Source organism: Gymnoscopelus braueri (assembly GCF_963280865.1).
Source record: "Gymnoscopelus braueri genome assembly, chromosome: 24".
NCBI classification, from domain to species: domain Eukaryota; kingdom Metazoa; phylum Chordata; class Actinopteri; order Myctophiformes; family Myctophidae; genus Gymnoscopelus; species Gymnoscopelus braueri.
The window spans coordinates 3,338,451-3,352,417 of record NC_137626.1 but is presented as its reverse complement, the minus strand read 5'-3'; the positions used below and the strand labels follow the sequence as shown (position 1 = coordinate 3,352,417).

The following is a 13,967-nucleotide window of genomic DNA, read 5'->3' as shown; positions in this document are numbered from 1 at the left end:
AATCACACGGTATCATGTCATCACATGACTTCATTCACTATCATGGTACTGTACTCCATGTGTGCCGTTTTTACAGTTGAAATATAGCTTGTGATAAAAGGTTGAGTTAAATGTTGTGTTTCAGTCCTGGGGAGGTGCGGCTGATTTGTTCATTTAATGAAGGAAGTATTTATTTGTCAAACTAATCTGTCAGACAGCTCTGAGACTTCATGCATGATTCACCAATGGAATGAGGTTGAGTAAAACAATTACAATAAAAATTTCAGCACTGAAAATATTACTGAATGTACATATATTTTTACAAAATGATTACCATCATCTTATTAATTTTTGTCTTACATTCCTCCAGTCATAATATACAATGTAATACCACATAATGCATTCATCATACATGCATAATATTCTCTTATAGGATTCTTACCTGGTGAATTCACATCCAGATCAAGACAAAGTTGTTCTTCACCTGCAAAGGAGACATTGAAAAAGAAGACAATGTTTCTTCACCTTCATCAGTTTTTTACAATGATATGTCTCCTGGTGAGCCTGTGCATGGATTATTTATTTAATTATATTTGTATTATTGTCAATAAAATGTTCAATCAATCAATCAGTCAATCCTGAGTCTGTTATATGTTATGCATAACAGTACATACAGTAGCAGTAGTTACACTTATAACCATAAAGCACATGTAACAGGTGGACAGCTTTGGCAAAACAATAGAATAGTCCCCACTGGGGTGTTATTTGTGTCACATTATAACAATGTAACCGAGAGAGTTTTAATGATTTTATTTGATTCATTGTCCACCTTAAGAGTTACATCATGGCAACCCAAACCTCTACCAGAGTGGTTTTGCCGTGTGTGTGTGTGTGTGTGTGTGTGTGTGGGTGTGGGTGTGGGTGTGGGTGTGTGTGTGTGTGTGTGTGTGTGTGTGTGTGTGTGTGTGTGTGTGTGTGTGTGTGTGTGTGTGTGTGTGTGTGTGTGTGTGTGTGTGTGTGGGGGGGACTGGCCATCAGAAACATTGAAATGTTTGCTTTTTGGATAGAAGAAGAAAATAAACTCTGTAGTAAACTGAGGAGTGTCATGAGCCTTAATTTCACACATTTTGTCCAACAACATCCATAAATAATGTTTTGAACCAGACACACAATCTGTCTGTGTGTCTGTCTCTGTGTGTGTACTTAAGTATGTACGTACTTGCATACGTGGTAGACAGGTGCTACATTCCATACCAGATCAGCTTACTGTAAGTGTGGATGATTAAAAGTCAATATATTGATGATTTAACTCACTTTTTTTTTAGGACTTTTCACACTAATAAGTCTGACTCCAAACCCACATGGAGCAACTGGTGTTTCAACACATGAAGACAGTGCTGTGCCCATTTTAACCACATGAACCCCAGTCCCTATTCTGGCCATGTTATAATAGGCCAACATTGTGTGAAAATAGGCCAACATTTTGCCAAATATACAATCTCACAACATATCACAATGCAACGTGTTGTGAGCTTGTAGATGAGCTATTTACAGAAAAGAGATTTTGGATTAGAATAGACCCCTGGAGGACTAGAGAATGTATAGGGTTTAATAGGTTAAGGTGTGTTTTCTTTGTTTCTCTCGGTTGCTGCTCTTGTTCATCAATTCAATGTTCTTTCCTAAGTGTGGTGTTTGCTCTCTTAAGCACCTACACCTGTGAGAGTGGTGAGGCATTCTGGGATATGTAGTGGTGTGGGATGGCGGCCATGTTGTGATGTAACAGCCGATCTGGTATGGGAATGCCCTATAGCACCCCTCACCTGCTTGTGATGCTACCACACACTTCTTAACAATTTATTTTCAATACTTTTTCTTCTACTCCACTACATCTCAGGGGCAAATGTTGTACTTTTACTCCACTACAATTATTTGACAGCTTTAGTTACTAGTTACTTTGCAAATTTAGATTATTATCACAAAACATACATTAACCACTTCAGCCCTATATACTGTACTTTGGCTATTTGAAAATAGCAGATCTACAAGCTCACAATGCGTCGCAGCTTGTAGATCTGCTATTTTCAAACGATGTGTATACATTTTGAACTTGGACAAATGGGAAATTCTGCACAAAGAGTACTTTCAACTTTTGGTACTTTAAGTACATTTTGATACCAATACTTTTGTGTAAGTAAATATTGAATTCCGGACTTTCACTTGTAACAGAGTACTTCTACATTGTAGTATTGATACTTTTACTTAAGTAAAACGTTTGAGTTCCTTTTCCAGCACTGATGATAAGCATGTCACTCAGTAATCTATGTGTATAAGTAGTAGCAGTAGCAGCGCGCGCGCGCGCGCGCGCGCACACACACACGCACACGCACACACACACACACACACACACACACACACACACACACACACACACACACACACACACACACACACACACACACACACACACACAGCAGAAGAGGTGAGTGTTGAGAGAGAGGGAACTCATGTAGGTCTATGTAGATAAAACAATCTTCATTCACCATCATGGTACTGAACACAATCTGTGCTTTTTGTTTTAATTACAGTTGAAACATGGATTGTGGTTAAAGGATGTTGAGTTAAATGATATGTTTCATTCCTGGGGAGGTGAGCCTGCTTGTTCACTTAATGAAGGAAATGTTTATCTGTCAAACTCATCTAAGAGGTCAACACCACTTTGGTAGAGCTGTGGGTTATATAGGTGCCTTGCCATGATGTAACATAATTCCTCCATTAATTAAATGAATTAAACTGTGATAGTTTAATTATGCAAAGCAACACTACGAAGGGCCGGATTAACCCTTTGTGGTGCCCGGGCCCAGGGTGCCTATGTTAGAGGGGCAGGGGCTGACATTTCTACCACTTTTGGACGTCTTATTTCTTTGGACATTTCTAGCCCAAGAATAGCCGTTAAATATAGGCCAAAGATGTTGCCCAAAAATAGCTGATCTGCAATCGACTATTTTCAGTGCACGACACCGAGCTCAACTAATAAACTACCCACTGAGCATTTTTGGGGCTATTAGACGTCTAAAATACGTCTAAGGGCTAGGCTAAAGCCGGGTTATAGTTGGTCTAAAATTGAAAGTTTTTCAACGTCTATTCTTAGCCTAGACGTTGATTAGCTGTTTTTTAAGTGTCTATATATACTGTAGACCGTCTATATCATAGCCGTTGAAATGACGTCCATGATATAAACGGTCTAAATATAGACGTTTAAAAAACAGCTAAACAACGTCTAGGCTAAGAATCAACGTTGAAAAAACTTTCACTTTTAGACCAATTATAACCCAGTTTTAGACAGAGGTCTAATAGACGACTCACTGGGTATAATCAAGCCTTTACTGGAGACACGGCGTACAAAATGGATTTCTACACAGGAGAACATTGCATCTCTTCCTGCAGATGACTCCAACCAGTCATTTGTATAATGTGAGCCACCTCATAAAGTCATATCCAGGTCACATTATGTAAACATAAGGCAGCTGTAATTTAAACTTCATGTAATACAACTATAAAAAAGGACATTTTGAGTAATTATAATTAAAAGGACATTATACTCTGTTACAAACAAACTGTACAGTGACTGTATGGTGATTCAAGATGATCCTTATATTTACTGACTGCTGTCATGAAGGACAGAGAACAGTTTAACAGTTCAATAAATAACCTTAAAAACTGATATAGTCTATACTGTGAATATGTGTTTTGTTTACTATATCCAGTCTGTATTAACAGTGGATAAAGTGGAGTCCACTTAGCTAGCTAAGTGACCAGGCCAGTTCTGACTCCACAAACCAGTTTAAAACTCTACAGCAGAGAAATCAAAGATCAGGTGTAGTTTTACAATGAGTCCACTAGATGGTGCACATAAACCACATACGCAGGACCACCTGGTGCCTATGGAGATAAAATGAGGGGCCCAGTATAGACCCCTGGGGGACTCCAGTCAAATGGTAAATGGAACATTTACAATGTGCATTACATTCATCCATTCACACACTGACAGCAGAGGAGCCCATGTAAGGCTCCAACCTGCTCCTCAGGAGCAGTTAGGGGTTCAGTGTCTTGCTCAAGGACACTTTGACACTATCACAGGGGGAGCCGGGGATCGAACCGGGAAGCTTCCGTTTCCCAAGCGACCACTTTACCTCCTGAGCCACTGCCGCGCCCATGTGTTGTGTAGGATTTAAATGGTTAAGGTGTGTCTTCTTAGTGTGTGTTTCTACATTTCAGCAGCTCCAAAAAAATTGCTGATCTACAAGCTCACAACATCTCGCATGCACGATGCATTTTAAACTTGTAGATCAGCTAATTTCAGCAAGTCAAGCGACACCATCGTATGACGGAGCATAAATTACACGTCAGTTAATATGTTAACAGTTGTGTGTATAGTGTGTAGCTATGTGTGTGTTGTTGATCCTGTGTGGATCTCATGATCCTCCTATGGCTACATTGAATCAAGCTTAATCACACAGTATCATGTCTATGTAGGTAAAACAACCACATGACTTCATTCACCATCATGGTACTGAACACAATCTGGGCTTGTTTTGAAGTACATTAGAAACATGGATTGTGGTTAAAGAAGGTTGTGTGAAATGGTGTGTTTGTTCATTTAATGTTCATTAATATTCATCTGGCAAACTCATCTAGGATGTCAGACATGACTGCATGATGACTCATCAATAGAATGAGGTTTAGTAACATTCTATTGTTACCTGTTGAAATTATCTCACCAGCGCTGACAATTTATAAGATAAATCAATGTTACTGAAGGTGTATTTTTTTACAAAATGATTAGCAATAATTGATACAATTATGTCTCACATTCATGGTCATAATGTACCATGTAATACACATAATGTACTAATCAAACTAATCAATGTAGCATTTGAACTGGTGTGTGGGAAGGACTGGCCATCAGCAATGTTGGCTTTTTACTTTGGGTTTTGGATAGATGAAGAAAATAAACTCTGTAGTAAACTGAGGCGTGTCATAAGCCTTAATTTCACACAGTGTGTCCAACAATATCCATTTATAGAGTTTTGAACCAAACAATCTGTCTGTCTGTCTGTCTGTCTGTCTGTCTGTCTGTCTGTCTGTCTGTCTGTCTGTCTGTCTGTCTGTCTGTCTGTCTGTCTGTCTGTCTGTCTGTCTGTCTGTCTCTGTGTGCGTACACAAGTGTGTGGTAGATAGATGCTACAGTCCATACCACATCAGCTTACTGTAAGTGTGGATGATTAAAAGTGAAGATATTGAAGATTTATAGAGCAAGTTTGGTAGAGGGTTGGGTTGTGTAGTTTACCTTGCCATGGTGTAACTGCAAAGGTGGGCGAGAAATCAAAAATAATTGCTCCATTGATTAGAAATTGATATTTGAAAATGTGCTCCTCATTGACTTACATTGTACATTAGAACAGGTCTAAAAGTCACTCTTTTAGCACGTAAACAAACACAAACCAAACTGATTCAGACAATATAGAACATCACCAAACCCAGTAATGTTTAAAAAAAAATTATGTCAACTTCCTGCTGATTTGACTATTTGAAGATCTGGATCCGGATTTGCGGATCCAGACTGGGTTTTCTTCTTGATAAAAATATCAAAATCAACAGGAAGTTGACATTTTTATAAAAGAAAGAACAGTAATGGTTTGGTGATGTTCTATATTGTCTGAATCAACTTCGTTTGCGTTCGTTTATGTGCGAAAAGAGTGACTTTGAGAGCTGTTTTACCGTACAATGTAAGTCAGTGAGGAGCATATTTTGAATTAGAATTTCTAATGGAGCAATTATTTTTGATTTCTCGTCCACCTTTGCAGTTACATCTTGGCAAGGTAACTACACAACCCAAACCTCTACCAGGGTGGTCTTGCCCTTTAACTGACTTTTTATTTTTTTACTTTTCACACTAATGAGTCCTACTCCCAAACCCACATGGAGAAACTGGTGTTCAACACATAAAGACAGTTTTGTGCCCATTTTAACCACCTGAACCCCAGTCCCTATTCTGGTCATGTTATAATAAGCCAACATTCAGGGAAATAGTAATAATACAATCTCACAACATATCACAATGCAAAGTGTTGTGAGCTTGTATTTGAGCTATTTACGGCAAAGAGATTTGGGAGAAAATGAGGGCATCTAGTATAGACCCCTGGAGGACTCCGGTCAATGTATGTAGGGTTTAATTGGTTAAGGTGTGTTTTCTACTAGCTACTCAAAGGTCTTTCCTAAATGTGTGTTTGTCGCCCTCTACCACCTGCTTGTGATGCTACCCCGCGCCTGCATGCTCGCACGCACGCACACGCACGTGCACGCACACATGCACGCGCACACACACATGCACGCACGCGCACACACACATGCACGCACGCACACACACACATGCACGCGCACACACACACACACACACTAGGGCCGGGTTTCCCAAACGAATTTGAGCTCGTGCGTAGCCTAGAAGCTGCGTAAGAGCCTCCACGCACCTGCGCAGTAGCAACCCCGCCACGCACTATCTTCGTTAGTAGCAGCTGTGTGTGTCCTACTTGCCATCTAAACTGGCTTCAGGAGATACCATCGTCGTAGGTTCTCAAGCGCACGGCATTACGTGTGTGCTAAAACTACATTCGCGAGACAGCATGCACGTAAAGACCTCCTGGACGAAGCCGACGTAAAGCCTACGTAAACTACGTAGTGCTGTCCTACGCTACACAGCAGTTTAAACACCCTTTGCGAAAGTGAAATGGATCATAAAAATACCAGAGCCAACTGTCAGATGTCCTGAAGCAGTCCACTCCAAATACAACTTTTGAATAATATATTTATGAATTAAATTACAGCGGTGAGGTGACATCTGCAAGGTAAATAAAACACTAAAGTGTCCCCATTATGCAAGTAAGTTAAATATACTTAAAATACCAAAAGTAAAGGAATGCAGAATGTCCCATTTCCCAAATTGTAATATGTATTAAAATCTTTTGAAAATAGCAGATCTACAAGCTTGTGAAGCGTTGTGAGCTTGTAGATCTGCTAGTTTCAAAAGATTTTTAACCCTTCATAATCATGGCGAGCGCAACAGCTGTCACTTTGTGAGAGGAACTGGGGACTTTCATCATAACGTTTAACTATAAAACTTCGAAATTAAGGAAACATGTTTAGCTCAGCATCATTTATATACCTTTAGTTAACTTGGCATATGCTTAATATTTTTATCAGACGATCGGATCATCCGTGAGAGTACAATTTGTAAACTTCGGGTTCATGCATAGAGGACGAAGCAGCGTAGCCCTGGTTCAGAGCGTTTACTCCACAGTGCCCTCTACAGATCTGGAGGATTGAACTTACCATTAACCAAAATCTGTAGAGGGCACTGTGGAGTAAATAAAAATAATAATCCGTCTCGCTGACGTATTTAATTTTCTGCCCAAAAAGTGTATTTTACAGAGTAAACCCCTAGGTGGGGTGCTGAGAGGCACCCCACCTAGGGCGCTCGTAACCCCACCTAGGGCGCTCGGCACCCCACCCAGGGCGCTCGTAACAAACTGCTGCGTAGGACAGCACTCAGGGCTACGCCTCTCCCAGGAGTAGGAGGAGAGTAGGATACGTGCATGCTGTTGCCCGAATGTATTTTAGCAGACACGTGAAGCCAGTTTAGATGGCACGTAGGGCACAACCAGCTGCTACTAATGAGGGTAGAGCGTAGGTTTCGCCGAGTCCCAGCTGTGTAGGAGGCTCTTACGCAAGCTGCGTAGGCAACACATGACCTGAAATCTACGTGCTTGCTAAGGTACTGCGCAGCCGGTGTGGACACACGTAAGACCCGTCGTAGGACCTGCGCAGATGCTCTACGCAGCATCTCTACGAATCTCTTTGGGAAACGCGACCACACACTGTAATGCATTCATCCAACATGTGTAATATTACCTGGTGAATTCACATCCAGATCAAGTCAACGTTGATCTGCATCTGCAAAGAAGACAATGTTTCTTCACATTAATCAGTATATTGTACAACAGTATGACACCTGGTGAGGCTGTGCATAGATGTATTAATATACGTCTCATATTCTTTATTTTGTCTATACAAATACTCAGTCCTGACTTAATATAATACAATGATTTGTGAATGTGATTGTTAGAGTGTATGATGTTAAATATGTTTTATGACAGTACATACAGTAGAAAACTCTTTAAGCCAGTGTGACATTAACATGTGTGAGACATCACATACCTGCTTACATATTCATGAGCACAAAGCACATGTGATAGGTGGAGACAGTACTGTGGGCGGGTCTGGAGGTGGCTGGAACTACAGACAGCCAATCAGGACGTCAGGAAGTTCACCTGTTGACAACCTCTGTATCACACACACACACACACACACACACACACACACACACACACACACACACACACACACACACACACACACACACACACACACACACACACACACACACACACACACACACACACACACACACACACACACACACACACACACACACACACGTATTACCATACTTTTGATTTGATGAATTCCATTTAACTTTTTTTTTTCTTAACCCTAAAACCTTAAATAGACGATCTACAAGCTCACAACACGTCGTGCTGCGACATATTGTGAGCTTGTAGATCACCTATTTTCAGTGCCCAAAACCAGCATGCAACTAAATTAAAGTCAGGCATAACTCTAACATCAACCACTAATCCTAAACTCACAATGACTAATCCTACCTTAAAACAACCATTTAAATTTGTACCAGGAAAATCACACACACACACACACACACACACACACACACACACACACACACACACACACACACACACACACACACACACACGCATCAGTCTAAACCATTTAATATGGTGTCATGGATAAAATACTGTATCATGAATACAATGATTGATGTACTCATGGAACATTATGAATAGTATATACAAACATCAAATCCACATAAAATACATCGTAAATAGGCAAAAAAAGGCGAAATAGGCAAAGATTCTCCCAGAGATTTGAAAGAAAATGTTATAGACCCCTGGAGGACTCCAGTCAATGTATGTAGGGTTCAATTGGTTAAGGTGTGTTTTTTTAGCTGCTCTTGTTCTTCAATTCAAAGTTCTTTCCTGACTGTGTGTTTGTCAAACTCCTTCTAGTCATGTGCTCTCTTAAGCACTTACACCAGTGAGAGTGGTGAGGCATTCTGGGAGATGTAGTGTGTTCAATGGCGGCCATGTTGTGATGTAACAGCCAATCTGGTATGGGAATGCACTAGCATCCCTCTACCACATGCTTGTGATGCTACCCTGCATGTGTGTGTGCCTGCGCATGCACGCACGCACACATGCACACACACATACGAACACGTTTCAATTACCATACTTGTGAGGACATTTCAAAACAGCGATTTTTTTGAATGCCATTTCACTTATTTTCTCGTAACCCTAAAGCCTTAAATAGACGATCTACAAGCTCACAACACGTTGTGCTGCTTCTGGGGACATTGGGCCCTCATAAGTATAGTAACACAAGCGCACACACGCACACACACAGTACAATTTAGGCATCTAGCAGACGCTCTTTATAAATGTGCGAAATGGTGCATTTTTAGTTCACCTGTTGACAACCTCTGTATCACACACACACACACACACATACAAATACACACACACACACACACACACACACACACACACACACACACACACACACACACACACACACACACACACACACTGATGGCGGAGGAAAACATGCAAGGCACCAACCTGCTCATCGGGAGCAATTAGGGGTTCAGCGTCTTGCTCAAGGACACTTCCACACTAACTCTGGGGGAGCCCCCCAGCCCGGGATGGAATTGGGAACCTTGCGGTTTTCCAGTTCACTCTACCCGGCCCACTATACCCCTGAGCCACTGCCGCCCTATAGAGACTTACAATGAGCAATATAAACACATACATCAAATGTAGAGAGACAGTGTAGTGACTCAGTCAACTAGGATCACAGGTAAGCTAGCATCAATCTAAACAATATACTATCAAAAAATGATCTAGAGATTGAAAATATAGGATATCAGGTAAACAATAAACCTATTAAACCATTTAACATGGTGTCATGGATAAAATACTGTATCACAAATACAATGACTGATGAACTCATGGAACATGATGAATATATACAAACATCAAATCCATATAAAAGACATAGACCAATGTCCAAAGACATAGACCAATAGCTTGGCACAACAGTGTAACTTTAATTATAGGCTTTCTGGTAGCCTCAGTTTTGCATTCTGTGCTACACCAGATCAGCTTGGTGTGGATGATTAAAATATGAAGATATTGTAGATTTGACTCAAACCCAAATGGAGCAACTGGTGCTCAAGACAATTAGACAGTTTTGCCCCTCCCTTCTAACCACTTGAACCCCAGCATCCCTATTCTATTCATGTCATTATAAGCAATATTCTGCAAAAATAGGCAAACATTTGCCTAAAAAAGCTGATCTACAATCTCACAACATGTCATGTTGTAACATGTTGAGAGTTTGTAGATCAGTTATTTTCAGCAAAGGGATTTGGGACAAAATGAGGGGCTAAGTATAGACCCCTGGGGGACTCCAGTGAAATGATAAATGTAACATTTACAATGTGCATTGCATTCATCCATTCACACACTGACAGCAGAGGAGCCCATGTAAGGCTCCAACCTGCTCCTCAGGAGCAGTTAGGGGTTCAGTGTCTTGCTCAAGGACACTTTGACACTATCACAGGGGGAGCCGGGGATCGAACCGGGAAACTTCTGTTTCCCAAGCGACCACTTTACCTCCTGAGCACAATGATGTCTTACATTCATGGTCATAATGTACCATGTAATACACATAATGTACTAATCAAACTAATCAATGTAGCATTTGAACTGGTGTGTGGGAAGGACTGGCCATCAGCCATGTTGGTCTTTTTACTTTGGGTTTTGGATAGATGAAGAAAATAAACTCTGTAGTAAACTGAGGCGTGTCATAAGCCTTAATTTCACACAGTGTGTCCAACAATATCCATTTATAGAGTTTTGAACCACACAATCTGTCTGTCTGTCTGTCTGTCTGTCTGTCTGTCTGTCTGTCTGTCTGTCTGTCTGTCTGTCTGTCTGTCTCTGTGTGCGTACACAAGTGCGTGGTAGATGGATGTTACAGTCCATACCACATCAGCTTACTGTAAGTGTGGATGATTAAAAATGAAGATATTGAAGATTTATAGAGCAAGACTAGTTTGGTAGAGGGTTGGGTTGTGTAGTTTACCTTGCCATGGTGTAACTGCAAAGGTGGACGAGAAATCAAAAATAATTGCTCCATTGATTAGAAATTGATAATTGAAAATGTGCTCCTCATTGACTTACATTGTACATTAGAACAGCTCTAAAAGTCACTCTTTTAGCACGTAAACAAACACAAACCAAACTGATTCAGACAATATAGAACATCACCAAACCCAGTACTGTTTAAAAAAAAATTATGTCAACTTCCTGCTGATTTGACTATTTGAAGATCTGGATCCGGATTTGCGGATCCAGACTGGGTTTTCTTCTTGATAAAAATATCAAAATCAACAGGAAGTTGACATTTTTATAAAAGAAAGAACACTAATGGTTTGGTGATGTTCTATATTGTCTGAATCAACTTCGTTTGCGTTCGTTTATGTGCGAAAAGAGTGACTTTGAGAGCTGTTTTACCGTACAATGTAAGTCAATGAGGAGCATATTTTGAATTAGCAATTTCTAATGGAGCAATTATTTTTGATTTCTCGTCCACCTTTGCAGTTACATCTTGGCAAGGTAACTACACAACCCAAACCTCTACCAGGGTGGTCTTGCCCTTTAACTGACTTTTTATTTTTTTACTTTTCACACTAATGAGTCTGACTCCCAAACCCACATCTAGAAACTGGTGTTCAACACATAAAGACAGTTTTGTGCCCATTTTAACCACCTGAACCCCAGTCCCTATTCTGGTCATGTTATAATAAGCCAACATTCAGGGAAATAGTAATAATACAATCTCACAACATATCACAATGCAAAGTGTTGTGAGCTTGTATTTGAGCTATTTACGGCAAAGAGATTTGGGAGAAAATGAGGGCATCTAGTATAGACCCCTGGAGGACTCCGGTCAATGTATGTAGGGTTTAATTGGTTAAGGTATGTTTTCTTAGCTACTCAAAGGTCTTTCCTAAATGTGTGTTTGTCGCCCTCTACCACCTGCTTGTGATGCTACCCCGCGCCTGCACGCTCGCACGCACGTGCACATGCACGTGCACACACACATGCACGCACACACACAAACATGCACGCGCACACACACACACACACACTAGGGCCGGGTTTCCCAAACGAATTTGAGCTCGTGCGTAGCCTAGAAGCTGCGTAAGAGCCTCCACGCACCTGCGCAGTAGCAACCCCGCCACGCACTATCTTCGTTAGTAGCAGCTGTGTGTGTCCTACTTGCCATCTAAACTGGCTTCAGGAGATACCATCGTCGTAGGTTCTCAAGCGCACGGCATTACGTGTGTGCTAAAACTACATTCGCGAGACAGCATGGACGTAAAGACCTCCTGGACGAAGCCGACGTAAAGCCTACGTAAACTACGTAGTGCTGTCCTACGCTACACAGCAGTTTAAACACCCTTTGCGAAAGTGAAATGGATCATAAAAATACCAGAGCCAACTGTCAGATGTCCTGAAGCAGTCCACTCCAAATACAACTTTTGAATAATATATCTTTGAATTAAATTACAGCGGTGAGGTGACATCTGCAAGGTAAATAAAACACTAAAGTGTCCCCATTATGCAAGTAAATTAAATATACTTAAAATACCAAAAGTAAAGGAATGCAGAATGTCCCATTTCCCAAATTTAATATGTATTAAAATCTTTTGAAAATAGCAGATCTACAAGCTTGTGAAGCGTTGTGAGCTTGTAGATCTGCTAGTTTCAAAAGATTTTTTAACCCTTCATAAACATGGCGAGCGCAACAGCTGTCACTTTGTGAGAGGAACTGGGGACTTTCATCATAACGTTTAACTATAAAACTTCGAAATTAAGGAAACATGTTTAGCTCAGCATCATTTATATACCTTTAGTTAACTTGGCATATGCTTAATATTTTTATCAGACGATCGGATCATCCGTGAGAGTACAATTTGTAAACTTCGGGTTCATGCATAGAGGACGAAGCAGCGTAGCCCTGGTTCAGAGCGTTTACTCCACAGTGCCCTCTACAGATCTGGAGGATTGAACTTACCATTAACCAAAATCTGTAGAGGGCACTGTGGAGTAAATAAAAATAATAATCCGTCTCGCTGACGTATTTAATTTTCTGCCCAAAAAGTGTATTTTACAGAGTAGGTGGGGTGCTGAGAGGCACCCCACCTAGGGCGCTCGTAACCCCACCTAGGGCGCTCGGCACCCCACCCAGGGCGCTCGTAACAAACTGCTGCGTAGGACAGCACTCAGGGCTACGCCTCTCCCAGGAGTAGGAGGAGAGTAGGATACGTGCATGCTGTTGCCCGAATGTATTTTAGCAGACACGTGAAGCCAGTTTAGATGGCACGTAGGGCACAACCAGCTGCTACTAATGAGGGTAGAGCGTAGGTTTCGCCGAGTCCCAGCTGTGTCTTACGCAAGCTGCGTAGGCAACACATGACCTGAAATCTACGTGCTTGCTAAGGTACTGCGCAGCCGGTGTGGACACACGTAAGACCCGTCGTAGGACCTGCGCAGATGCTCTACGCAGCATCTCTACGAATCTCTTTGGGAAACGCGACCACACACTGTAATGCATTCATCCAACATGTGTAATATTACCTGGTGAATTCACATCCAGATCAAGTCAACGTTGATCTGCATCTGCAAAGAAGACAATGTTTCTTCACATTAATCAGTATATTGTAC

The 13,967-nt window shown here is 41.2% G+C and overlaps 1 protein-coding gene across 1 annotated transcript in view; it reads right to left on the bottom strand.

Annotated features, from left to right (window-relative positions):
- LOC308080327 (uncharacterized protein) overlaps nt 1–13,967 on the bottom strand; it is a 91,377-nt gene that overhangs the window by 55,203 nt on the left and 22,207 nt on the right. The window contains exons 7-10 of the mRNA XM_080422140.1: nt 13,881–13,922; nt 8,251–8,376; nt 7,945–7,986; nt 422–463 (exon numbers count right to left, since the gene is read on the bottom strand). The gene's annotated coding sequence lies outside the window, so the exon portion shown is untranslated. The remainder of the gene's footprint in view (nt 1–421; nt 464–7,944; nt 7,987–8,250; nt 8,377–13,880; nt 13,923–13,967) is intronic.